Genomic DNA, 27,283 nt, shown 5'->3' with positions numbered 1-27,283 from the left:
AGATCAAGCACAAGCAGAGACCTATTGAAATTTAAATTGGATGTTTGCTTTTCAGATCAGATCCATCCTAGTTGAGGATTCTCTGAGAGACCATTACAAATTTAAAGACACAAAAAGTAGAGGACTCATTAATAGGAGCCAGGCAAGGCTCAGACTGTTAGCTCTTTCTGTAAGTACTATCACCTTATATTTTGTTCTTTTATTTCATCATTTGCATTTACCAAGTGTGTATCATCCACATTCCATTTGTTCACTCTATTCTCACAAACGTCTACGGAAAAGCTGCCTGGATGGACGGGAGACTGCCTACATTAATTTTACTCACCAAGTTTTGTCCTGTTTAAATGTCAGCATACCACATTCATTAAACAAATATCCTTTGAGCACCTTTTCTGTGTAAAGTTCTGGACCAGGAACTGAAAGGGGATATTAGGATGATTAGTTCGACCCTCAAATAGCTTAACAGCAGTTCTCAAAGTAAACCACGGGACCCTAGGGGTCCTTGAGACTCTTAAGTGATCAATGAGGTCAAAATTATTTTCATAATAACTAAGATGCTATTTGCCCTTTTTCAATGCCTTTATATTTACACTTACGATGTAAAAGCAATGGTGGGGTCAAACTACTGACACTTAGCACAATTTAAGGTAACAGCACAAAACTATTAGTACTAGTAACCATTATATCTTTCACCTTCATATGCTCACAGTAAAAAGGAGAAAACAGTCCATTTTATTTAAGAATGTGCTTGATGAGAGTAAATATTATTAATTTTATTAACTCTTCTCCCCAGAGTTACGTCTTTTTACCATTTTGCGCTAACAAATGGAAAGTATGCATAAAGCACTTCTGTCGCATTCAGAAGTGTAATGGCTGTCCCAAAAAGCATGTGTGCGGGCCGGGTGCAGTGGCTCAAACCTGTTATCCCTGCACTTTGGGAGACCAAGGCGGGCGGATCACCTGAGGTCAGGAGTTTGAGACCAGCCTGGCCAACATGGCGAAACTCCGTCTCACTAAAAGTACAAAATTCAGGTAGGCATCGTGGTGGCGGGCACCTGTAATCCCAGCTACTCAGGAGGCTGAGGCTGAGAATCGCTTGAACCCGGGAGGCAGAGATTGCAGTGAGCTGAGATGGCGCCACTGTACTCCGGTCTGGGTGACAAGAGCAAGATTCCATCTCAGGAAAAAAAAAAAAAAAAAGCATGTGTGCCATGTTTTATGTTGCAAGCTGAATTAGCTGCTTTTTTTTTTCACAAGGAATACCATTTTTACTTTAAAGAGTGGCTGACAAACTATATTATTCTTCAGACCTCGGTATTTGACAGACATTTTCTCAAAAATTAAAAGTGGGTCTGTCACTTCAAGGGAAACAACTGACAATATTTATTGCCAATGATGAAATTTGATATTTGAAGTGATAATTAGAATTTTGGAAAACTTGTGTCTGCTACAGTGAGCCTGATAGTTTTCCATTACTTAAAAGCCTTTTCTAATGAGATTGATGGTGGTGTTAAAGAATGTGATTTTTGTATCAATATTTGAAAGATCTCCATAAACTTGATGAATTAATATTTTCCAAATTACCAATAGATATTATGAAATCACGCATCAGTTAAAAGATCCATTCACAGGCCGGGTGCGGTGGCTCACGCCTGTAATTCCAGCACTTTGGGAGGCCGAGATGGGCGGATCACTGGGTCAGGAGATCGAGACCATCCTGGCTAACACGGTGAAACCCCGTCTCTACTAAAAAATACAAAAAAAAACTAGCCGGGCGTGGTGGCGGGCACCTGTAGTCCCAGCTACTGGGGAGGCTGAGGCAGGAGAATGGCGTGAACCCGGGAGGCGGAGCTTGCAGTGAGCCAAGATCGCGCCACTGCACTCCAGCCTGGGCGACAGAGCGAGACTACGTCTCAAAAAAAAAAAAAAAAAAAAAGATCCATTCATAGAGCATGATAAACAAATAGGTTTTAATATAAGAGTACAGTTATTTCAGATTTCATATTGCAACTCATCTTTAAGAAACTACCACTGCTGAGTTTTAATACATCAAAGAATATCCACAATTATCTGAAAAGGCTCTTAAAATACTCTTCCAACCACATATTTGGTATGAGATCAGATCTTTTTATACTTTAACCAAAGGAACATACTACAGCAGACTGAGTGCAAAAGCAGATGAGACTTCAGCTGTCTTCTCTTAAGCCAGACATTAAAGAGATTTGCAAAAACTGTAAAATATCATGTTTCTCACTAAACTGTTCTTTGTTTTGAAAGTTATTTTTCATAAAATAGTAACATAATTAAAATATTAACTTTTTAACATGTACAGGGTTATTTTTAAATTAAGAAACATTTTAAAATTTTCTCAGTTTTAATTTCTAATACAGTATCAAAAGTTGTAACACACATAAATAAAAGCTATTGTATTTGGAGTCCTCAACAATTTTTATGAGAATAAAAGGGTCATGAGAGCAAAGATTAAGAACCACTGAGACGGGCGGATCACGAGGTCAGGAGATTAAGACCATCCTGGCTAACAAGGTGAAACCCTGTCTCTACTAAAAACTAAAAAAACAAAAAAATTAGCCGGGTATGGTGGCAAGCACTTGTAGTCCCAGCTACTTGGGAGCCTGAGGTAGGAGACTGGCATGAACCCGGGAGGCAGAGCTTGCAGTAAGCCAAGATCGCACCACTGCACTCCTGCCTGGGTAACAGAGCAAGACTCTGTCTCAAAAAAAAAAAAAAAGAACCACTGGCTTAGAGTATAGTAAGAGAGAAAAAAACACAAATAATAATCCAAGGCAGAATGCGATGATTGCCAGAGTCCTTCCATTCTAGCTCTTCCTAAACTAGACCTATGCTACTTACCAGGCTCTTGAAATAATTTATTTAGCTCTGCTGTCAATATAATCAAAATGAGTCATTCAACAACCATGAGAAGGGTACAAGCAATACCAAGATAATGTGTTAAACTAATTTCAACTGATGGGTTTTTCTTTACTTGCTTTCTCAATAAGTGACCTGAATTAAAATTAGTGTTATTTCCCTGGTAGAAACTGAGTCAGCCTATAAGGACAATTATTTCACAAAAGACTATGACAAGCACCTGTAGTCCCAGCTACTGGGGAAAACTAAGGTGGGAGGACTGCTTGAGCAGAGGAGGCTGAGGCTGCAGTGAGCTGAGACTGTGCTACTGCACTCCAGCCTGGGCAACAGATCCTGTCTCAAAAAAATTAATTAATTAATTAATTAATTAAAGCACTTTCTGGAGAACCATATGCATATATGCTATCACTTGTGTTTTAAAACGGGAAGGACACAAACACACAATTTCTGCTTAGCCCACCTGGAAGAATACGCAAGAAACTGGTAGTAGAGATGGTTTCCAGAAAGGGAAACTGGGAAACCCATTTTTCACTATATTCCTTTTAACTATGTGCATGTAATTACTTATTAGAAACCACACTAACCTAGTCAGTTTTGAATATTTTTAAAATACCATTTCACCTACTTCTCTAGTCTTTTATATCAACTGCAAATTCCAAAATTACTAGTAGATATGAAAATCATTAGATGTACATTGGTCACTTTAGCAATGGATACACATGTCACACTTGACAGAAGCATCAAAAGCAAGCTGTCCATCAACCTGAAGGTGATTAGCCATTGATTACCTGAAGGAGTACCTGATTTCCTGATTACAGGAGATTCAAGATGCATCCATCTGCCCAACATAATTGGTGTAGTTGCTACTTCTTTCCCTTTTTGTATTATCACAGCATTTAAAAAATCTGATAGCACCATGGCCGGGCGCGGTGGTTCAAGCCCGTAATCCCAGCACTTTGGGAGGCCGAGACGGGCGGATCACGAGGTCAGGAGATCGAGACCATCCTGGCTCACGTGGTGAAACCCCGTCTCTACTAAAAAATACAAAAAACTAGCCGGGCGGGGTGGCGGGCGCCTGTAATCCCAGCTACTCGGGAGGCTGAGGCAGGAGAATGGTGTAAACCCGGGAGGCGGAGCTTGCAGTGAGCTGAGATCTGGCCACTGCACTCCAGCCTGGGTGACAGAGGGAGACTCCGTCTCAAAAAAAAAAAAAAAAAAAAAGAAATCTGATAGCACCAAAGTAGGTAAGTTTAAATGCTCCTTTAAGTTACCCAGCGACATTAAATTCAGCATTCATTCAGCTCCTACTACTATACACTAGGCAGTATGACTTAATCTAATACTTGTAACACACAATGTAATATGTTAGAGGATGCCCTTGCATCTAAACACTTTAACTATCCAACATAAGTTCAATCACCAATGACAAAGATTTGGAGGTTTTAACCAACTCTAAGTTTAATGAGCCAGTCGTATGATGGGGCTACAGATAAGCCTAATTCAAACTTAGACTACCTCACAGTTGGCTAAATGGTGTCCAGAACGCAAAAAAATCGGAGCCACCGTAGTCTGTATTTATCAGACCAGCCCTACAACTCGTGCTGGTTCTAGGCCACACGGGATACTCACGGACTCTGACAGTAGTGCAACAGGGTCACAGTAGTTTGGTATGTCGAAGGCAACATTGAATGAGTTAGCTACCATGTGCCAAGTATTTACTATGAATTTTCCTTATATCTTCACAAATCAGTAATAAAGGCATTATTGTCCCTGTCTTAAAATTAAGGCAATTCAGCCAGGGATGGTGGCTCATGCCTGTAATCCCAGCACTGTGGGAGGCCAAGGTGGGAGGATCACTTGAGGCCAGGTGTCTGAGACCAGCCTGGCCAACACAGGAAAACCCTAAAACAAAAGAAAATTAAAATTTTGTCTCTAAAACAAAAAATTAAAACATGGGGCCAGGCGCAGTGGCTCATGCCTGTAATCCCAGCACTTTGGGAGGCCGAGGCAGGCAGATCACGAGCTCAGGAGATCAAGACCATCCTGGCTAACATGGTGAAACCCCGTCTCTACTAAAAATACGAAAAAATTAGCTGGGCATGGTGGCAGGCACCTGTAGTCCCAGCTACTCGGGAGGCTGAGGCAGGAGAATGGCATGAATCCAGGAGGTGGAGGTTGCAGTGAGCCGAGATTGCACCGCCTGGACAACAGAGCGAGACTCCATCTCAAAAAAAAAAAAAAAAAAAAAAAATTAAAACATTAGCTGGCCATAGTGGCGCATGCCTGTAGTCCCAGCTACTCAGGAGGCTAAGACAGAAAGATTGCCCGAGTCTAGGAGTTTAAGGCAACAGTGAGCCATGACTGAGCCACTGCACTCCAGTTGGGGAAAGAGAGCAAGGCTCTGTTTCTAAATAACTAATAAATTTGAAAATAAATAAAATTAAGAAGATACAGACTCAGAAAGGTTAAGTAACATGCTCAAGGTAGCAAACTTAGTAAGTGGCATTAACAGAATTTAAGACCAGAGCTCCTATAGCGGGTTGAATGGTGGCTCCCAAAAAGATATGTTCACATGCTTACCACTGGCACCTGTGAATACTCATTTGAAGAAAGGTCCTCAGAGATGTAATTAAGGATCTTGAGATCATCCTGAATTATCTAGGTGGGTCCTAAATCCAGTGACAAGTGTCCTTTTAAGAGTGAAGCAGACAGAGATTACACGGAGAGGAGACAATGAGACCACAGAGGCAGAAACTAGAGTGACGTAGCCACAAGTCAAAGAATGCCACCAAAGGCTGGAAGAGACAAAGAACAGATTCTCCCCCAGAGCCTCCTGAGGGAGCACTACCCTGTGAACACTTTGATTCCAGACTCCTGGCCTCCAGAACTGTGAGAGAATACATTTCTGTTTCTTGAAACCACTAAATTTGTGGTTTTATGGCAGCCCCAGGAAACGAATGCAGTCCACAAACTCACTCTCTCCAGCATTCCCTACTACCTTCCCAAGGTTGAAGGATCTAGGGATATGTAAACTAAAATAGGGATGACTTGGACAATAAGGAAAATGAAAACTAGACTTGCTTTTGCAAGCCCTAGAGAACAGAGTAAAATCAGTAGGTAAAAATTTTAGGGATACCACTCAGGAGGCTGAGGCAGGAGGATCCCTTCAGCACAGGAGTCTGAGAGCAGCCTGGGCAACTCAGAGACCCTGTCTCCAAAGAAAAAAAAAAAGGTTCAGGGAGAAATTTCAGTTGGAAAAACTTTCCAACCATCCAAATATCTTAAAGACTAACCAGACTTTTGGTAGGTGGTTACGTTTCCTATCACTTGGATGTGTTCAAGGAGATACTGAAGACTTTTAACTTTGGAGAGCAGAGCTGTCTTAGATGATTTAGAATCTCTTCCCACCCTGAGTTCCTAAAATTATAAAATGTTAGATAGTACCACAAAAGCCTAAGTAAAATATCACAAATGAGTTTTGCAGGTTTCTACAATCATTCAAATAAATACTGCTTATTATGTATCAGGCACTGTGCTTGGTAATGAACACAAATACAGTATCTACTCTCATGAAGCTTACAATCTGGTGGGACAGACACATATCAAGCAATATGCAAACAAATGTAAAATTATATATATGACCACCTATAATGAAGGAAAAATGCAAAAAAGAGGGAGACCAGGTAAAACTTCCCTAAGGAAATGATGTTTGAGCAGAGACCTGATGGATTTAGTCATCCTTTGGTACCTGGGGGTGAATCAAAATCCATAGATGCTCATGTTCCCCTCAGTTGGGCCTCCACATCCACAGGTTCTGTATTCTCGGATAGAAAATACCATACCATGTGGCTACAAGATGGATTTCTTCAGAATGAAAGCAATCACTGTGGTGGATTCTCAAGTGAGAATTAGCTCTTGCTTTCATACCTTTCAGATATAGAAGTTTAAGAGACAAAAAGTTTGTACTTTTTATTCTCAGATTCTCTACCTCCCGCTATGTCTGGAAGATAGTGATTTAAGACTCTTGTCAAGCATACATTTTAAAAGCCCTTCTTTTGGAAAAGATCCTAATCTTTCAAAGTAGAAAGAAAGAGAATAAACAAGTTGGACTTTGTCATCGTCACCTCTACAGGCTTTACTATTCTTAGAAAATGCAGTCACTAAGAAACTATTTACCCTAGATTTGCTTTCCATTTTGTATAAAAAATAAAAACAAAAACAAATCAGCTACCAGAGGGATTAAAAACAGAATTAAATGAATAGGCAGGAAAATTGGGGTATACTACCAGCTCTAAATAGGATTTCACCGTATAAAATCTTTAAGAAAGATACCTTTGAGAAAGTTCCAGTTATTCTTTACACAGAATTAGAATCATATATATCACGTATTTCACTGAGTATGAGAGTTGGATTACACAGCATTTTGAATATTTATATTTTATGTACACAAAATCTTTTGAATTCCCTAGAGATAATGCAAAAAAAAAAAACAAAAAAATACCAGGTATTTTTACCACTACTGTATTATAGTATTGCTGCTACTAATACTTCATGTGCTGACAACTGGAGTAACTCAGAAGGTCCCAGGGTGAAATAAAAGACCAATGCTATCCTGAGACCAGGTTCTTCACTTCAGAAACTATCCTGCAAATAGAAATCTTCGCTCAGGAAGTATCATGGCAGAGTGGAGAAAAAGCAAATTAATATGTGAACGAAATCGAGGTTAACCCAGGATTTAGCTTTCATTCTGCACTAAGTAAGCTTTCATGGGCAAGCCCTTTACACCCTTACTCCAAGTTACCCTTACCTCAGCAAAACCATAAAGAGTATGAAAGTAAGCATTTCCTCAACAAATATGTATTAGGAGAGAAAATTTAAAAGTATCTTTTACGTTTCATTAAAAGAAATGGATCTGTAACTGTCCCATTAAGAATGTTTCAAGGTAAAAGTAAATTGATAGTGTGAATATGTATTGTGCATATCCATGTGTGCTTAGAAAAATATCTAAACCAGCTGGTCGCAGTGGCTCAAGCTGGTAATCCCAGCACTTTGGGAGGCCAATGTGGCGGATTACCTGAGGTCAGGAGTTCAAAACTAGCCTGGCTAACATGGTGAAACCCTGCCTCAACTAAAAATGCAAAAATCAGCTGGGCATGGTGGCAGGCACCTGTAATCCCAGCTACTCAGGAGGCTGAGGTGGGAGAATCACTTGAACCTGGGAGCTGGAGGTTGCAGTGACCCAAGATTGTGCCAGTGCACTCCAGCTTGGGCAACAAAGTGAGATGCTGTCTCAAAAAAAAAAAGAAAGAAAAACATCTAAACCATGCATATTAAAATATCTTTGTATTATAGAATTATTTTTAATTTTCTTCCATTTTTCCACAATGAACACATGACATACCTTTTTCCATTAAGAGAAAAATAGATTTATTGTTCAGCATGTAACACAGACTTAGAATCAATTTTGGAAGAAATTTTAATTTAGAAGAAAATTTAAATATTATTTCTGTCCTCCTTTTTCAAATGGGGAAAAAGGCCCAGTAAAGATAAGTAACTTGCCTATCCAAAATCTGACAGTGAAGTCATTAGGGCCGTAATTGTACTATCTGTATTTATGTTTATTTTTTTCTGCTCATAAAAGCTAACGCATGTTCATTAAGGATAACTTGAAAAACAATGGAAGGTACAAGAAAGAAAATGAAAATCACCTATAAGCTTATAGACCAAAGATAACCACTAATGGGGGGTGCTTTTCTTCTAAATTTTTCACTACAATATATTTTGGCCAGGCGTGGTGGCTCATGCCTGTAATCCCAGCACTTTGGGAGGCCAACGTGGGCAGATCATGAGGTCATGAGTTCAAGACCGGCCTGACCAACATGGTGAAACCCCGTCTCTACTAAAAATACAAACACTAGCCCAGCGTGGCGGCGGGTGCCTGTAATCTCAGCTACTCAGGAGGCTGAGGCAGGAGAATCGCTTGAAACCAAGAGGCGGAGGTTACAGTGACCCAAGATCGTGCCAGTGCATTCCAACCTGGGTGTCAGGGCAAGACACCATCTCAAAAAACAAAACAAAACAAAACAAAAAAATATATATATATACACAGAGAGAGAGAGAGAGAGAGAGAGAGAGACAGAGAGAGAGAAACTTAAAATAATAGAGCCGAAAATTAAAGAAGACAACAATTTTAACACTTACTCACATTACCACATAATTCTGGTAACAGATCAGAATTAGTGCTTCTTTAGACTTAGCACCTATAGCTAGTTCTGGGGTAAGAGACTACTAGTTCTATGATGGTGTTCCATGATGTGTTCTTACTTATCAAATCTTGACTAGTTCTTTGATTTGTGAGCTATTTTTACAGGGAAGATCTGTTACCAAAAATTTTATTTCATAATTGTTTAATGAAAGAACGAACCAAAAAAAGTTCCCAAAGGAAAAGACAAAATACTCCATTCTATCTGGGCCCTCTTTGGAGATTTACTGAACGTAAAGATCATCCACAAACACAAGCTAATTACAAATCGCGTAACACAAGTTTAAGATTACCCAACATATTTATTCATATCATTCTTGTATTTACCAAGACTACTGGTAAAATAAATAAAAGTTGTAGACCCTCTCCCCAGAAAAACCACAAATTAATCCCAAGTGCTAGTAAGTTACTTTGAGGGTGGCAAGCAAAAGTTTAGATATCACTGCCCCAGAAACTAGGGCCTAGCTGACAAAACTGCCTCCTAATCTAATTTCAAAGACCCAAAGATTAGCAGCAGGAAGCAAAAATTACCAATTATCTAAAAATTCAGAAAGAAATATTTTGGAAATCAAGATCTAGTGAACACACAATGTGCTTAAATTTCTTAATTTTATTCACGACTTTAGAAATGTGAATGCCAGCAATTTCTTAGCATTAAATCATCTTGGATCTCAAAGTATTCCATAATCGCCCTATTTCAGAAAGACGCTACGAAAACCATCAACAGTATTTTCATTTCATGGTCAGAAAAAGTAAGGAGAAAATAAATGCCTTGCCCCATATCACTAGATTGAAATATTTGTGCATTTAAAATTTTTTCCAAAGCATAAGCAACACCTAACTTAAAAATGAATTTTTTCTGACAGATGAGCCAGCTTGGTAAAAAATTTTTTTCCAACAAGCACAATCTATCAATCTGTTTTCTTTCAAAACACTTTCCCTTTAAAACAATAGTAATTTGGGCCTGGCGTGGTGGCTCACACCTGTAATACCAGCACTTTGGGAGGCCGAGGCGGGCGGATCACAACATCAGGAGTTCAAGACCAGCCTGTCCAATATGGTGAAAACCCATCTCTACTAAAAATAAAAAACTAGCTGGGCATGGTGGCAGGCGCCTGTAATCCCAGCTACTTGGGAGGCTGAGGCAGAAGAATCGCTTGAACCTGGGATACGGAGGTTGCAGTGAGCCAAGATCATGCCACTACACTCCAGTCTGGGCGACAGAGCAAGACTCTATCTCAGAAAAATAAATAAATAAATAAATAATTTGATTCCCCTACCCCACAAAGCCTACTGTATCTACAGTGCATGAATAAACATAAACTAAGTGTGAGTCCTAGAGTATAAAAAAAACAAGGAATCCAGAGACTTGACAAAATGCTGAAATTGGTTAAGCTTTGCTTTGGCACTCTCCTCCTACCTTCCTTCTGGTGCTCCTACTCCCATTTCTAAGAAGTTCCTCATGTCTTTCCAAAGTTCTTCACCTGAGACACCTACTCAAGCGTTCTTTCCCTTGATCGATCTCACTTGTTGAGATAACTGATTTCAGCCAGCTAACACCCAACACTTGATTTAATCATTTAGTAAAGGTCCTTGACTTTGCTGTGTGTCAAGAGCCCCCTTGAAAATCTCATAAATGTTGTGGACCCTCTCCCCAGAAAAATCACACATGCACTCACACATAACTTTTCATACAATTTTAAGGGATTCAGGGTTACACAGCCAAAATATATGAACCCCAGAACCATAAAACACCAGGTTAAAAACCCCCTTATTTAATATATTAATATCATAAAACCTCAAAACTCTGCAAGAGTTATTTGTATTTTAAGACACTGTCAACTCAAATGAAATTTCCTATTCTCAGAATCTAAGACAATGTAAAAAAGACAAAAAACCCCCAAACAATATGGAGATTTTTAGCCAGCCTTGTCATTGGGGGTCATCTCCCAAAGCATTTAAGCTGCAACTCCCATGAGAGACGTGGAGGAGCAGGACCTACTTCTAAGCATGGGTCTTCTACTAAGTTAGGTTCTGTAGGCCCTACCTCTGAATTTAGTAATGCTCTAGAAATCCATTCTGTCTAAACTATCATGGTTCCTAGCAAAACAATACATACATATGTATGCCAAGTCCAGTTTTTATCCCAATGAACTCTTTTTTTTTTTTTTTTAATAGATATGAGGTCTTGCTATGTTGCTCAGGCTGGTCTTGAAGTGCTGGGTTCAAGAGATCCTCTGGCATTGCCCTCCAAACCAATGAACTCCATGGTATTTCACGTGGCTAACTTCCCTGTCAGGATTCACTTAATCCCCCTCTTTAGCTTCTTCAACCCTATAATATTACCAGTTTAGCCATTCTTTCTCAACTTACTTCATAGGTTTCTATTCTTCTACTTGACCCTCAGATGGAGATGCTCTCCAAGGTTACCCTTAGTTTTTTTTCTTCACTCCTGATATGGTTAAGCATTCCTAATCCAAAAATTTGAAATCTGAAACGCTCCAAAATCTGAAACTTTCTGAGTGCTGACACAATGTCACAAGTGGAAAATTCTACACCTGATCTCAGGTGACATGCTGCAGTCAGAATGGAATCAAAACTTTGCTTCCTGAACAAAATTATTTAAAATATTGTATAGAACTGCATTCAGGTTGTAAAATGTATATGAAACACAAATGAATTTCAAGTTTAGATCTGGGCCCTATCTCCAGGGTATGTCACTATGTGTATATCAACATTACAAAGTCAAAAAAAACTCCAAAACATTTCTGGTCCTAAGCATTTTGGATAAAAGATACTCAATCTGTACTACTTTCTCTTTCTTTTTTATAGACAGGGCCTTACTCTGACAACCAGGATGGAGTGCAGTGGCCCTATCATAGCTTGCTACAGCCTCAAACTCCTGGGCTCAAGTCATCCTCCAGCCTCAGCCTCCTGAGTAGCTGGGACCACAGGTGGCTACCACTATACCGGACAAATTTTTTCATTTTTGTAGAGACAGGGTCTCGCTATGTTGCCCAGTCTGGTTTTGAACTCCTGGCATCAAGTGATCCTCTGCATTGGCCTCCTAAAGTGTTAGGATTAGAGGTGTGAGGCACTATGCCTGGCTTTCTGCAGTTTCTATATGGCATTATACTGATGAATGCAAATCCCCTTATTGATCCCAATGCCCCCTTGAGCTCCAGTCCAAAATCCATGTACTTACTTGACATTTCTTGATTCCCAGATATCTAAATACATCTGGAATCATACTCTATTACCTTCCTCCTCAAATTCTGTTCTTCCTATACATTCCCTATCTTAAAGGCATCATCATCACCCACTAACCAAACTATAATCTTTAACTCCCCTTAAGTCAATTGTCACCCAAATCTGACAACTGTGAAGTAAAAATTATCCCCAGAATCTATGTCCTTTTACACTACAATTTAATACTCTCACAAGTCTCTAATCCAATCTTCATATGTCATCTTTTTAAAAACCAGAGTGGATGTCCTACTCAAACCTCTTATGGTCCCTAAATGCCTATAGAATAAAGTTCACACTCATGAGCATGGAATTACAAACTCTTCCCAATACGGCCACAACCTTATCAGTTTCACTTTCCACTATTCTCCAAGTAAAGCAAAATCCACTTGCTAGTTCTCAAATCAGACTACTGATGCCCTTCCTCTCAGCCTCTCTTCTCCATCAGTAATGCAGCTACTCGCCCTACCAAGTCCTACTCAAACTTCCCCTACATGAAAAGTCTTCCCTAACCTCACTTTTCTCTGTGTCTCATTCTCCTCTTCCTAGAAGGAATTTCTCCCTCCTCCTATAATCCCACACCACTCTTTGTTTACTCTATTTTGGTTCTCTAGAAGTTATAACATAGCTGGTTGAGCCCATACCTTTCTGCCCTACACGACAAGGCCCAAGATTTGTTACTCTAGCACCTAGCACATGCCCAGCATGTGGTGTGTCTTTAATCATTGTCAGGTGAATGAGTGGCAAAACTCCAAAATGAGAATACACTTAAGGAGGTTATTTCTCAATGGGGAGAATGCTTCACTCTCCTTTGAACATAAAGCAAGAATCAGGTCCCCTAGTCCCCAACTCCCAATTTCTAGTCCACTGCTCAAATAGATTTAAGCAATGTTTCATGGGGACATTTCCTCATTTCCCCTTGTTCTTTGTAGGTTTAGCTGCCAGCCTAACCACATTAGCATTCAGTAGCAGCAACAAAACAGACTCTTAAAGTTCTAAGACTTTACAATTACCAACAGTAAAATACATGCTCTTTTTTAAAAAACTGTCTTAATATATATACATACAAAGCTCGTTCTTCATGAAGATTCAGAAAATGGCTTGGCATAGTTTATCCCAACAGGCACCACTTAAAAGAGTTCTTAAGAAAATGTCCACTTAAGATATCAGCCAAAGTTTTCACATTTGTAACCACAGAAATCAGCATGCATGAATTAATCGAAATACTATGCTTACAAACAATGCAATTACTATAGGCTAAATCACCAAACTGATAATCCATTACAAAAGCAGCTCTTACAACTGTTTTTGAGAATATTTCCCCTAAAAAATTCCAGTGATCATCCCAACCTATAAAACTAGATTTTTTTACTAGTATCATCTTCTCTTTCCCCCTCTTCTCCCCACCAACACTCCCTCCAACACACATACACCCCTCCTTACGAGAAACGGCTTCCTCAAGAAATTATCTGATGGTTCAGTAGCAGTTGGAGCTTTACACAAACTATGTTGTGATTGGGCAAGGCAGACTACCAGATCTGGGATTCAGTAGACCATTCCTTACGGTCAGAATATCTTCTAAGTGACTGCTCTTAGAGACACAACACAGATTTGCCTCAAGAGATTACAAACGTGGTAGGCCTACCTTAACAGCAACTCGTTTTGCTTGTTAAGAAACAGGGTCTCACTGTCGCCCAGGCAGGAACACAATGCCATGATTATGCTCACTGCAACCTCAAACTCCTAAGTTCAAGTGATCCTCCTGCCTCAGCCTCCTCAGTAGCTCAAACTACAGGCATACACCACCATACCCAGCTAGTTTTTCAGTTTTTAAAAAAATATTCTGTAAAGACAGGATCTCGCTACATTGCCCAGGCTAGTCTAGAATTCCTAGCCTCAAGCAATCCTCCTGCCTTGGCCTCCCAAAGTGCTGGGATTATAGGCATGAACCACCATGCCCAGCCATTGTTTTCTAATATACTAGAACATCTCTGTAAAGTTGTATTTCTGGCCCTTCTTCAGGTCATAGAAAGTTTACTTGGTATCATATAAATGTTCACATTTTAAAACATTTTAGGCCTAAAGACTACAACATGATGAAGCCTTTTTGATGTTTTGCTAACTATACTGCATGAAGTCAGGCTGAAAATACATTAGCCTAATTCTGAAGTGCACTTTTGAAAAAAAATTTTAAAAATATATATATATACATATATATATATTCTAAGGTATAAGCAATCCACTTATTTTTCTTGAGCAGTCAAAAATTCATTTCCCAAGTTTTGTCCATATTACATTAAAATAACTTCAAACAAAGCATTCTTGTTGCTCGAGGATTAAAAGTTTCTAATAGCTCAATATGGTTTTAATCTTCTGGAAACACCTGAAATCGATTTGTGTCACCTTTTACTATTTATCTTCCAGTCTATTTACCTTAGTAGAATACTGATGGATAAAAGTACTAACTGAAAACCCAAGAAAGTGGATAATCCACCCTCTAGTTAATAAGGAAATATAAGATACATAAGGCACAAAAATTAACATGTATCTTGAGACTCAAAAAACATTGGCCTTGGTCTAAATAAAATGTTTCTAAAATAACAAGTGGGTTCCTTTTTCATTGCTGTTTTACTAAGCATTCATGGAAAATTATATTTGGGTAAGCTCAGACTGAAAACACTGGCTTTAGCTATCAAGGAAAACATGAAAGAACATAAAGAAAATGTCTTTTAGTATAGAACATTATCTGAAATGTTTTTTACAAAATCAAAGATTGGTATTTTAAGATTGATTTTCCAAATACTCTATATATACATATTAATAAACATCACACATAGTCACAAACATCTAAATTCAGATATCCCACTTCCTGGATGATTACGGGCCCAAAAAGGGCACATCTAAACTCTCAAGGTTAAAGTAGACATTTGTGAAATTCAACAGCCCACGGAGTTTCCCCTAACCCTCCAATTTTTCACAGTGGCACTGTGTGGATGAATAAGCCTGCTTCAGCATGAAGCAATGGGTTTGTCTAAAGACATCTGACAGAAGCTGAATGTATACATTAACTTCCTGTTGAGGTAGGACTGCAGACTGTTTCTAAAGACTGACAGTTAATAGTCCCTCCAGAAACCAAAAAATCAGCATGCTTTTTCAAATACTTGTGGAAAAATTTTAATTTTAGTAATTACTGTTCTTCGTTATTATTCCTCAACTTTACTGAATGCCTTACTCCATACAAGAAAAGGCATAAAAATTTAATCCCAGACCACAGGAGCTTAAATTTCCCTTAAAACAAGTCACTCATTTGTGGTTATTTCACATAAAATACTTCTAAAGACAACCCAGAGTTTTGGTTGAACCTACAGCGTGGAGGCAATGCAAATTCAGGTATTTAAATCATGGGAAGTTGGCCTTCAGTTCCCTAACAAAATTAGACAAATGACTAATTATGGTTTAATAAAACAAAAAACCTACAATTTGGGGTTCTAATGACATACACAGGAATTCAGAAGGAAACCTGAAATCCCTTCTCCTTTAAACCCTTCTATATCTGGACAAGGGCCCTCATTATCTCCTACTTCTATAGTTCCTTCTCTTAACACAGGAGCTAAATTTCCTTGAAACAGGTTATGAAGCCACTGCCAGCATGGTGGTGCTTGCCATAGTCTCAGCTACTGTGGAGGCTGAGGTGGGTGCATTCCTTGAGCCCAGGAGTTTAAGGCCAGCTTAGGCAACATAGCAAGATCCCAATCTCTAACTTTAAAAAAAAAAAAAAAAAATTATATATATGTACACACACACACACACACACACACACACATCCACATTTTTTTTTTTATAAGAAAATTATTGGGCCAGGCGCAGTGGCTCACACCTGTAATCCCAGCACTTTGGGAGGCCGAGGCCAGCAGATCACCTTAGGTCAGAAGTTCCAGATCAGCCTGGCCAACATGGCGAAACCCCGTCTCTACCAAAAATTAGCTGGGCATGGTGGTGGGCACCTGTAATCCCAGCTACTTGGGAGGCTGAGGCAGGAGAATCGCTTGAACCCAGGAGGCAGAAGTTGCAGTAAGCCAAGATCGTGCCATTGCACTCCAGCCTGGGCGACAGAGTGAGACTCCGTCTAAGAAAAGAAAAAGAAAAAGAAAAGAGAACTATTTCCACAAAAACTCCCGACTTGGGGATAAGAAATTTTCCTTGCTACATGAGACTATGACCACTGACTACTAAGCAAGTAATTTTCCCTCCTATATATGACCACTGACTACTAAGCAAAAAGTCATTTCCCTTCTATATGTTGAGTTTGAGACTGTGAGGAAATTGAAGGACTTCAAATAAGGATGGGCCAAAAGTAAAGAGTTTTCTCTGGTTTTTTTTTTTTTTTTTTTTTTTTGGTGAAGTCTCACTCTTGTCCCCCAGGCTGGAGTGCAATGGCACGATCTTGGCTCACTATAACTTCTGCCTCCTGGGTTCAAGCGCTTCTCCTGCCTCGGCAGCCCCCGTCCCCAACCCTCCCAGTAGCTGGGATTATAGGCGCCTGCCACCACACCCGGCTAATTTTTGTATTTTTAATGGAGACGGGGTTTCACCATGTTGGCCAGGCTGGTCTCGAACCTCTGACCTCAGGTGATCCACCGGCCTCAGCCTCCCAAAGTGCTGGGATTACAGGCGTGAGCTACCGCACCGGGCCGTAGAGTTTTCTTAATCTAATTGTTTTTTTGCTCATGGGCCCTGTTGAAAGCCACTAAGTCCTATAAAAAGACAAAAAAAGCCCCTTGACACAAAAAAATACTGCACACAATTTAGGATCTGAGCTAAGAGTAAATATTCTACATTGCATGTGATAATTATGTCTGCTTTCGGACTCATAAGGAAATTACACTCGGATGCACGGAAAGAACTAGTCATATTTTCACTGTCTTACGGGGTAAACTGTCAAGAACTGTCAAACACAATTTTAGGGAGTCGGGATACTCATGAATCACACACACACACACACAAACAGCATCTCCAAGACTCTAACACCCCCCTTTCCCAATTACTTACTGGTCAAGCCCAAAGGAAAAAGAATTTTTTAAAAGGCTGGGCTGAGATGGCATGGGAAAAAGGATCACACTGTGAGCACAGATGATGTCCCGGGACAAAAGCTCTGCCCAACGACTGCCTAAGCTGACAGGCTCACTCACACTACCTTTCTCCTTATGCGTCTCTCAATACACGGTCTCTGAACACTTAAGAAAATGTGAATTTTGCTTTGACCACAGAAAGAATTCAGCACGATTGACACCAGCTCTAAAATAAGCAATTAATATATTCTAATCTAATGCTTGAGAAGAATGGAGAGCAGGCAACAGCTCCTCCAACTGGTTGGAGCACATATCACTGGAAGCCCCCCAAATATTAAGATTTTTAAACAACTTCAAGTTCTGGTGGGCACAACCAAATACACTGCAGAAACTTTGGGATCAGCAGCCACGACACAACAGGTGAGAGAGGCAGCAGACATCATTGCACGGTGGAGTGCACAACATGCAATGGCAAAGCCGAAAAGGTCTGGGGATATGGGAAAATACCATGCAGACGGCCATCTCAGAGACCCTGTCTTTCCAGTGGCAAAAGGTTCAGTTCCTTCGGAGGGGCGTGCCACTCCCCCTCTCCCTCACCCAGGGGACCACCACCCCAGGAACAGGAAGAACCGTGGCCCCTCCGCGGGCACATCTCAACTGGGGAAGAAAACACAATGTCGCTCCTTATTTCTGCGTACAAAAGGACTCTGCGCCCTCCTCCTCGAACTGCCGCCCCGGCCACCTCCTAACTTGCAAGAAGGTGGGCAACGCGCCATATTCCAGCGTCCCCCAGTCTACCTGGGTAACAAGCCCACACCACCCGGCAGGAGGGAAGCTTCGGAGGTCGCCCAAACAGCCAGCCTCCTCTCCCGCAGGAGACAGCGGCTCCCGCGCCCCAGCCCAGCCCCGCCGCGCCGCCCGCCCGCGGACGAGAGCCGGGAAGGGCCGAGGGGGCGAGCAGAGAGCCGCGGCTCCGGTCCCGCGCAGCCCGCCCACCTCCCGCTCCCGGGCCCGGCGCACTCTCCCGCGCCTCCCGCTCCCGAGCCGCGGGAAGGCCGGGCCCCGGGTTCCACGGCGGGGAGGAGGCCGCGGCCCCGAGAGCCCCAGGCGGCGAGGGAGGCCGGAACCCTGGGGCTCTCGGGAGGGCAGCGCCTCCCTCCCGAGCCCGCCAGGACGCCTGGGGCCTAGTGCGGCCTGCGCATCCTCGGGGTGGCGGTTTGGCTGGGCCGGGCCGGGGCCCCCCGCCCGAGGCGGGCCGAATCCGGCGGGGGCCCAGGCCCGGAGCCGGGGGCGGCAGGGTGCCGGCTGCGGGGCGGGCCGGCCGGCCGGCGGGCGGGCGGCGTGTTGCGGCTGCGCCGGGGCTGAAATAGCTGGAGATTGCGCGGTAGGGCACTCACCTCAGAGCGGCTGCGCTACCGTGGGCCTGCGCCGTGGAGACTGCGACCGCGCCGGCTCCTCGCAGCCTCCTGCCACCAGCGGCAATGGCGAGCGCTGCCGCTTCTGCCGCCGCCGCCGCCGCCGAGGAGGGGGAGGGGAGAGAGAGGGCACGCACGCGACGTACGGCCTGGCTTCCCCGCCCGGCCGCCGCCATGACGAGGAGGTCGGCGCTGCTGCTCCGCAGGCAGGCCGCGGAGAGGGCTCGCGACTAGGGCTCCGGCCTCCCCCGCCGGCGCGTTGCGTGCACGGAGCGCTTCAGAGGTTTGGTGGAGGCCAGAACCTCAAAAGCAACTGGATTAGCACAACGCGGACACCCAGGAGAAGCGGTGCAAGCGGGCCCAAAATGGTTGCTGATTAGACGAGTGGCATCTCTCGCCCCCCTGCCGTGGGAATTGGGACCTCCAGACTGTGCCTGGGGGATCGGCAAGTGGTTCCCCTTGGGTTTTTCCGGCGCTGCCTTCCCCGTGGCATCCTCACTCTCTTTGGAATGACCTCTGCTTTCCTATCTCTAACTCTTCCCAGATATTTGAAAGGAAAAGTTTTTGTACAAAGCAACATATGAATGTATTCAGCCATTCGATCGTTCGGCCAACATTTCTAGGGGGCCCGTGCTGTACCAGATATTGTTCTGTGTGCGCTGAAGATGCACCTGTATGAAGACAAAGTCCTGGGTCCCACGGAGCTTATTCGAAGCAGTAGGGACCCCCATGCAGGTGCCTGAGAAGTCGGGGAAAACAGCCTAACGGTGGAGACACACATGAGGGGTCTTTTTTTTTTAATTTTTAGAAATGGAGGTGGGTGATCTCCCTATGTTGCCCAGACTGGTCTCGAACTCCTGGGCTCAAGCGGTCCTCCCGCCTCAGCCTCCCAAAGTGCTGGTATTACAGGCCACCATGCCCGGCAGAGGGGTGGTTTTGTTGGTTTTTTTAGTGTCGTCAGGAGACTCCCTACATCAGAATTACTCAGGCTAATTGTTTTGAGTCCTGGACCCGTTGGTATCCAGAATCTTGGCTTGTTAGCCTAGGAACCTGCATTTTCACATCCCCACCTCAACACTCCTGGTGATTCTTCTGCACATAATCACGTGAAAAGCATTGCATTAGAGAATTGCTAAAGGGTGTCGGAAAACAGATAAAATCAGGAAGCTTTAATTTTCAAGATTCTATTAACCTCAAAATTCGACATATCCAAAAATTGAATGTCTTTTTCTCCAGTGTTTTCTAGGAGAGTGCCACCACCAGCCACCCAGGTGCTCAAGCCAGAAACCTGGAAATGATCCATTGCTCCTTCCTCTCTCTCTGGAGTCCCCACATTAAGTTAGATGTGTGTGTTTGTGAGACAGATTCTCACTCTGTCACCAAGGCTGGAGGGCAGTGGTGCAATCATTGTTCACTGCAGCCTCGACCTCTCTGGGCTCAAGGATCTTCCCACCTCAGCCTCCCCAGTAACTGGGACTACAGGTGACCACCACCATGCCCGGTTAAGTTTTGTATTTTTAGTAGAGATGAGGTTTCGTCTTGTTGGCCGGCCTAGTCTTGAACTCCTAGGCTTAAGTGATCTGCCTGCCTCAGCCTCCCAAAGTGCTGGGATTACAGCTGTGAGCCACTGCACCAGCCCCAATTAGATCTTTAAAACTGTTGTTCCCTGTCAATTCTTACTCTGGTTCAGGCTACTGTCATCTCTCCTAGAGACACTGCAGTAGACTCCTCCTGGTCTCCCTGCCACCGAAATTGCCCTCTCCAAATCCACGACAGCTTGAATGGTCTTTCAAGAAAGAAAATCATGTCGTTTCCCTGTTTAAGACTCTTAAAAAGATCCCATTAACACATAGGTTAAAGTCTAAAATTTTTTGAGGTGGCTACAGGGCCATTGGTGATCTCATCCTTGTTGCCATCTCTGACCTCATCTGCCACAGATATTTCTCAGGCTACACTCAAAACTGGGAAGCTCTCAGGTCACTTAAGCCTGGAAGTTGTGCCTCCTTACAACTGTTCCAAGGGCTGTTCCCTTTACCCATAACTTTCTTCATTTCTCTCTACTCCATCTATGCACTTACTTGAATCCTCACCTGAATAATTCCTACTATTCTTTCAGATCCCAACATTATTACCATCACCTGCAGGCAGCATTTTTTCATCTCCCAAAATTGGGTACATTAGGCCCTTTGTCATCACACCCAGTACTTACTCCTGACGTTTATTGAGCGCTCACGATGTATCAGGCCCTAGTGTAAGCCTTTATGCACATTATCTTCTTTCTCATTTAATTATCAAGTAGAGCCCACAAGGTAGGTACTATCTTTTTTTTTAACTTTTGAGATAGGGTCTCACTGTGTCTCCCAGACTGGAGTATAGTGGCACAAACAGCTCACTGCAGTCTCAACCTCCTGGGCTCAAGCGATCCTCCCATCTCAGCCTCCTGAGTAGCTAGGACCACAGGCAGATGCTACCATACCCAGCTAATTTTTTTTTTTTTTAATTTACTTTTGAGATGGAGTTTCACTATTTTTGCCCAGGCTGGAGTGCAATGGCATAATCTCGGCTCACTGCAACCTCCGCCTCCTGGGTTCAAGCGATTCTCCTGCCTCAGCGTCCTAAGTAGCTGAGGTCACAGGTACACACTACCACACCCAGCTAATTTTGTATTTTTAGTAGATACAGGGTTTCACCATGTTGGCTGGGCTGGTCTCAAACTCCTGACCTCAGGTGATCTGCGCACCTCAGCCTCCCAAATGCTGGGACTACAGGTGTGAGTCACCGTGCCTAGCCCTAATTTGTTAAATTTTTTATAGAGACAGGGTCTCGCCTTATTGCCCAGGCTGGTCTCGAACTCCTGGGCTCAAGCCGTTCTCCTGCCTCAGCCTCCTAAAGTGCAGGGATTACAAGTGTGCAACTGTGCCCCGGTCTGGGTAGGTACTCATCTCCCATTTTACAGATGAAGAAACAAGGACATGTAGAGGTTACTTGCCCAAACCCAGACAATAAGCCAGATCTGAAAGTCATCAGCCTGACCTCAGAGTTGTACTTTTAACGATTACGAGGGTCTCAGGCCAGTACCCACTGATGAAACACATAAATAACTTAGTGGGTCATGACCAACGTTTCATTAAAGAAATAGAAAATGTCAAAGAACATCAAACTTAGTAAGGCTCTTGTTTTGTGAAACTTGTCAGATTCTCTAATATGATAAATACTAAATCTTACAAACATTGAAAATACAAAATTAAAATATTACCAAGGTTAACACAAAAGTATGAATACTGCAGATCTGATTTATTTTACCATCCTCATCTTTAATGCTGAACCTTCTTAGGATTAAATGACATTTACCATCCCAAGCAAATTGAGATTACTGCCCCAAACGGACTGGGCTTACCTTTGCAGGAGAACAGGGGAGGCTGTGTTTTGGCCAGAGATTTTTGGCTAAGAGTCAAGACACAGAGATTCCTCTGCTACCACTGTGAACACGTCAAGTCCCTTTCACATACATGCTATTTCCACAGAGGTCTCCCCACACCCTACCCTACAGATTAGATTCCCATGATGCCTTATTTAATTCTTGTTGGATCTATTGATTTGGTTATGAAGTAGGTGAAATTCTGGTAATCTCACCCAGGTTCCTTCCCCTCTTGATTAGATCCAGCCAATCTATTCACTGGATAATTAAATTTGGCGTTCATTTTCTGTGCTTGCCCTATCTGCTACTATCCTAAAGTCATTCTAATGACCAAAAAGGTACCTTGAGCCAAACTGCAGAGGGTTCTAATGACCTCCTTAGAATTTTTTTTTTTTTTTTTTTTTTTTTTTTGAGACGATGTTTCACTCTTGTTGCCCAGGCTGGAGTGCAATGGTGCGATCTTGGCTGACTGCAACCTCTGCCTCCCAGGTTCAAGCGATTCTCCTGCCTCAGCCTCCCAAATAACTGGGACTACAGGCATGCATCACCATGCCCGGCTAATTTTGTATTTTTAGTAGAGACGGGGTTTCACCATGTTGCCCAGGCTGGTCTCGAACCCCTGACCTCAGGTGATCCAGCCGCCTCGGCCTCCCAAAGTGTGGGATTACAGCCACCACACCGGCCAAGGAATTGGCTCTTAGTAGGCAATAGACAATTGACAATTTTAGAGCAAAGCACTAAGGTCATGGCAGTGTAGATTCCCCAGGGAGTGAGTTGAGCTTCTGGTCTCTAGAGGGCGCTCAAGGCTCCTCCCTGCCCACCCTCTTCTTTCTCCCAAGGTGAGGTAGGATGGTGAGGAAGAAATTTCACCTCCCCACCACCAAACACACACAAAGAAAGAAAATTTTACTAAAACTGGAGAATGTGGAATAACATTTTCTTGGGATGGAGCCCTTAAAAGATAACACGTTCAACAAAAACGGGTGCCGCATCTTTCTCGTTCTTCAACATACTCTGAGTGGTAACAAGGGCTGCCCTTGCCCTTCTCAGAGGCAGCCCAGCCAGCTTGCTGTCTTTCCCTCTCCCACAAGGTATCCAGGCCCTAAGGCTATGGCCCATAGATAAAGTCTTAGCAAGGCCCTGGGCTTGGGGCAAAGAGGCTGCGGATTTGTCTTTCTCTCTAGTTCTTCTGGTTAGTGTGCCTCTATCCCACTCAGAAGAAAAGCTCCAAGACTCATATTTGGGCATTGATGTGGGGAGGATAGACAGAGATGACCAGAGCCCAGCCTATCTTTCCTGACTTCTGCATTGTGGTTCATACCCAGCTAATAATAAAGTGCTTCTTTCCCTGGTGTGTCATTGCACATGTACTCCCCACATTCCTCATGAGGAGTAGAGATGGCTGGCCAAGACAGGATTCAGACATTCCCACACCCCCAACCAAATATCCTCTCCATACCATCTTATTAATCAGTTCTTGAATGATTTCCTAAACTCCCTAACAGTCAGGTTGGAGATGACTGAAAGAAATGAAAAGAAGAAGACCAACAAAGGCGATAAAGAAAAAGTCAACACTGCTTGATAACTGATGAGATAGTGAAGGACTAGGAGGGCAAAGGTGAGAAGTAATTTCAGGTGTTCAAGAACTAAATGCTGGAGAGATGGTAGTGTCATTGACAGTCCTCTAATGGGAAGTGAATTTCAATAGAAAGGATGTGTTTGGTTTCAGACAGATCGAGTGCCTGGTGAGAACAGGAAGGCCATGTGTTTGGAGCAGATTATTCTGGGTACAGTCAGCTGCTGGAATGGAAGTGAAGAAGGCCCAGCAGAGCATTAGACCTGAGTGCAAACCGTGGTGGTGGTGGTGAAATAGAGGGAAGGGAGGGATTTGAGAGACATTGGGAAGAAAGGTTTTGGTTTTTGAGACAGTCTTGCCCTGTCATCCAGGCTGGAGTGCAGTGGCATAATCTTGGCTCACAGCAACTTCCACCTCCCGAGTTCAAGCAATTCTCATGCCTCAACCTGTAGCTGGAATTACAGGCGAGTGCCACCACATTCAGCTAATTTTTGTGTTTTTAGTAGAGATGGGGTTTCACCATCTTGGCCAGGCTGGTCTCGGTCCACCTGCCTCGGCCTCCCAAAATGCTGGGATTACAGGTGTGAGCCATCATGCCCAGCCACCAAAAGTTTCATCAAGGCTCAGAGACTGATTACGTTTTGAGTGTTTGAGTGAGTTTTCAAATAACTGTCTACTACTTAGCTAATAGCTTTGGACAGTTGCTCTTTTTAAAATGAGATCATTCAGTCATTGCATTTATTTATTCAACAAATACCTCGTAACAGTCATCTTTGGGTATGACTCACTAGTTCAACAGAGTCCCCCTTCTGTAGAAACCCCCATTCACAGAGATGACCTCCACCAGTCATGCCTGTATTTGAGACCCTCTCTCTCTCTGCCCCCCATTGCTGAGTGATTCAGGGGTGGTCACCCGACCCAAGCAATGCAAAGTTTATTCTCTGTCTTGGGAATTTAGAATGTTTGTTTGGCTAAAAGATACAGAAACTGGAAGCTGGAGCTGATGATGGAGCTGATCACACTAATGATGGAGCTATGGAGATAAGATGCATGAACACCACTGAGGTCCCCAAGGTTGCCATATTCCTGCAGTGCCTTCTGGCCGCAGATGGTTGGTCCAGAAGTAGGTTCCTAACTCAACCTGGGCCAATTAGAGCCTTTCATGGAGATTTTGAAATTGAAGTTTAGATCTCTGTCTGTCTCTCTATGCCCTTCTGTGTGTGTGTGTACTTGAGCTGCAACTTACCCAACTTTGGAAGCTGTAGGCAGAGGCAATTTTCCGCTAAATGAAGTGAGAAACAAAGTCTGTCATTAGGGAGAGAGGAGCAAGGCAGAGGCACACAGAGAAGCAGATAGAGAGGAAGCGGGCGGGAGTGGGGCAGGAGTTCCTGGAGTCCCCACAGTGCTCTAGTTTCTGATTCTCTTCCTGAGACCCACAGGATTCCTGCCTTTGGGTTTCTTAAGTTCCTGAATAGCTCCTGATTGCCTTTGCCTTTTTTACTGAAAGTGCTTTGAGCATGGTTTCAGGTGAGTTGACACTCCTAACCTAAAGAGCTGTAACAAATACGCATGGGCTTGTGTGAGGTTCTGTGAGAGGCACCCGGGATCCAGTATGGGTCAGGAGTGGTGCCGCCCTCAAGGAGCTTAGTGGGGAGAAAATGAAGTCTGTACTTTAATAACTACAGTGCAGGCTAGGAAGAGAACACCCTTAGAGATGTGCAAATCAAGCTCTTTGGGGGTTTAGAGGAGGCCTAGGACTGCTAAGGTAAGGCTGGGACTAGGGAGAGGTCAGCGAGTCACTGAGGAGGCAAAATTTAAGAAGCCACCCACTCTAAGGGTGTGTGAATGCAGAGTTGGCACTTGCATGACCCTTAGGCAGCTTGCCAGGCTCACTTTTAGCTTGCTGGACTAATTGTTGGGATCAGGAGGCCTTCAGAAGAAAGTTAGTGTCTGAGCTGAACTGAAGGACAGGGTGGTTTTGGACTTCGTGGCATATACCTCACGGTAAAGTAACAATATGGAAAACACTCCCGTGAGAATTCACAGGGTCTGCTCTAGGATCATCAGGCTCTTTGGTGTGACTTAAGAGTTCAGGGCATGAAGGAGGAGGGGGCAGTAAGAAAAATGGAGAGAACGTAGCATCAGATTCTGCAGCAGAGGAGAAAATTACTAAGCTGGGAAATAACATAATCAGAGCAGTACTTAAGATGAATCTAGCAGAATAGCATGAAATACAGGAAAGGCTAAGGAGAGGACAAACAGGAGGCTGTTGTGGCAATCCAGGCATTAAAGTCTAAACTAATCGGCACTGGGAATGTAAATGCCATAAGAAAAATAATACATCATTAATATAACTTGGCCATTGAGTAGATGTTGGAGACAAAAGAGTAGAGAAATCAGAAACACTGCTAAACACTATGCAGCTATAACAAAGAATGAGAGAGCATTCAGTAAGATCACATCCAAGATATGTACATGAAAAACGCAAGGGATAGAACTGTGTATGTAGTAAGCTATCATTTGCATTTTTATTTTTTAAATTGTATTTATTTATTGTTTGTTTTTTCTTCTTTTTTTGACTAATTAAAAAAATTAATCAATTATAAAATGTTCAGCCACTTGTTTTTTTTTTTTTTTAAGTTCCGGGGTATATGTGCAGGATGTACAGGTCTGTTACATAGGTAAACGTGTGCCATGGTGGTTTGCTGCACAGATCAATCCATCACCTAGGTATTAAACCCCGCATGCATTAGCTCTTTTCCCTAGTACTCTTCCCCCACCATCCTCCCCTGACAGGCCCCAGTAAGTGTTGTTCCCCTCCCTGTGTCCACGTGTTCTCACTGTTCAGCTCCCACTTATAAGTGAGAACATGTGGTGTTTGGTTTTCTGTTCCTGCATTAGTTTGCTAAGGATAATGGCTTCCAGCTCCATCCATGTACCTGTAAAGGACATGATCTTGTTTTTTTATGGCTGCATAGTATTCCATGGTGTATATGTACCATATTTTCTTTATTCAGTCTATCATTGATGGGCATTTGGGTTGATTCCATGTCTTTGCTATTGTGAATAGTGCTGCAGTGAACATACATGTGCATGTATCTTTATAACAGAATGATTTATATTCCTTTGGGTATATATCCAGTAATGGGATTGCTGGGTCAAATGGTATCTCCGGTTCTAAATCTTTGAGGAATCGCCACACTGTCTTCCACAGTGGTTGAACTCATTTACATTCCCACCAACAGTATAAAAGCATTCCTATTTCTCTGCAATCTCACCAGCATCTGTCATTTCTTGACTTTTTAATAATCGCCATTCTGACTGGTGTGAGATGGTATCTCATTGTGGTTTTGATTTGCATTTCTCTTTTTTTTTTTTTTGAGGCAGAGTTTCAAAAACTTGTTGCCA

General features: G+C 42.8%; 1 protein-coding gene across 26 annotated transcripts in view; it reads right to left on the bottom strand.

Annotated features, from left to right (window-relative positions):
* The window catches only part of NRF1 (nuclear respiratory factor 1), a 148,948-nt gene extending 129,980 nt beyond the window's left edge, over nt 1-18,968 (bottom strand). For 23 of the 26 annotated variants that reach the window (XR_013415535.1, XR_013415540.1, XR_013415532.1 and 20 more), the window contains exon 1: nt 18,864-18,968. The gene's annotated coding sequence lies outside the window, so the exon portion shown is untranslated. Of the gene's footprint in view, nt 1-325; nt 427-18,863 lie in introns of those variants that run through there. The other 3 variants (XM_028846291.2, XM_077997315.1, XM_015134909.3) reach the window with 2 other exon arrangements.
* Nucleotides 18,969-27,283: the final 8,315 nt, after the last annotated feature.

The sequence above is a fragment of the Macaca mulatta genome, chromosome 3, assembly GCF_049350105.2.
Source record: "Macaca mulatta isolate MMU2019108-1 chromosome 3, T2T-MMU8v2.0, whole genome shotgun sequence".
Taxonomy (NCBI): Eukaryota; Metazoa; Chordata; class Mammalia; order Primates; family Cercopithecidae; genus Macaca; species Macaca mulatta.
Note: the sequence above shows the minus strand (reverse complement) of the source record. Positions and strands in the feature narration are given on the sequence as shown.